This window comes from Cynoglossus semilaevis, chromosome 6 (assembly GCF_000523025.1).
Source record: "Cynoglossus semilaevis isolate Cse_v1.0 chromosome 6, Cse_v1.0, whole genome shotgun sequence".
NCBI lineage: Eukaryota > Metazoa > Chordata > Actinopteri > Pleuronectiformes > Cynoglossidae > Cynoglossus > Cynoglossus semilaevis.
In genome coordinates, this window is record NC_024312.1 from 1,294,011 (window position 1) to 1,295,722 (window position 1,712).

Below are 1,712 nucleotides of genomic sequence, written 5' to 3' on the forward strand. Positions count from 1 at the left end.
TATATATATATATATATATACACATATATACATATATATGTACATATATACATATATATGTGTGTGGGTGTGTGTGTGTACGTGTACATTGTATTTTGCAGCCTGGCATGGCTTACTTTATTAATTCCCTTATATATATATATATGCTTTTTGGATATATATATATATATATATATATATATCAGGTCACTTTTTTGTTGTACTTCAGTTCACCTCTGCAGTAAAAAGATGTTTTTCTGCAGTGTATAAGAGTAAAAGCCTGACAGAGCAGACACACACACGTGCATGTGACTTGTGACGGACAGAGTTTATGAGTCGTAAACACAAACCTAAAGCCATAACTGTCTGGACTGATGTTTACATGTCAGTGACATCACTGCACTGACAGCCATAGAGTCCCAATGTCCAGCAGCATGCAGCCCACATGCTCCAGGGGGAGGCTATGCTCTAATGTACAGGTACAGTCTGGGTTGTGTTAGTGGGTCAGATAATTAGGTCAGAAAAACCAATACTGTTTCCTGTTGATACATTCCTGACTCTCTCTCTCTCTCTCTCTCTCTCTGTGTCTTTATTCCCATCCTCCGACTCCTGTGCTTGATCACAAAATAAATATTTTTTTTAAAAAGTTGTGCCACTAAAAGTTGGTCTCGATGGAGGAAAAGCTGGTGAGGAAAAAAAAAAAAATAGTCACCGTCACCAGCTTCACCTCTGAGGTACAAAGACGTCAAGGCCGTAACTCTTCCCTCCTCTGGGTGTGTTCTTTTCTATAACCTTCCCCCTGAGTGCATGTCAACTGAATGTCCAGTAACTTCTTTGCTGTAGTGTTAGAGGCCATGCTACTCTTCAATGGGTTTTTGTGCATTTCTTACCTTCCTTTTCCTTTTTTCTAGTATTCCTATAAAAGAGACAGAGACTAAAGTCTATGATGTGAAATAAACGGTAATAAAATAAAATATATGACTAGTTAAAATATATATATATATAAAACATGGCAAACATGGATGAACATTCACTTTTATGGCAATGTTTAATGAAATTAATTCTTATTGTATGTTTCAGTAAAAAAAAAACAGCTTTCTCTTCTTATGTGTAGAGACTTATTGCAGGGATGCAAGTATTATGTTAAAAAAAATATATGGTCTTTAAAGAATATCTTGTTGAAATTCTAGATATGTAGAGTGATGCAGTTCAATAAAATCACAAACATGACAAAAAGTCTCTTCGTCACCTGGATTTCATTCGGGGAAAAAGAAAAGTTTTTTTTAAATATATTCATTTAAAAAAAATCTATTTGGCAAACTTAAAAAAAAAATCGTTACCTTGTATTTTTTTTCACCACCATTTAGCTATTTTCACAACTCTGTTTTATGAAATGTTAGCTAAGTTTGAGCAGATTATTTCTTACGTTTAACCTATGTTTAGCTACATTTATTTGGTCTAAACAAACCTGCTCTGCTACTAGCCTTTACCTCAGAGAGGTTTAAAAGTACATTTCAGTGCGGATTTTAATATTTATTTTTACGTTTTAGATATCGTCGAGCTCCACATTGGTGATTTCTAGGAAAAAATTATTTAGAACATTTTTTAAAAAAATTGGTCAGATGTAAAAAAAATTTTTGATGAAAATCTTTTTAAAAGAATTTCAATTTTTTTCTTTTCTGCATGTTTTCTCATAAAGGACCTTATTTTGATTTTTGAAATATTCATAAAAA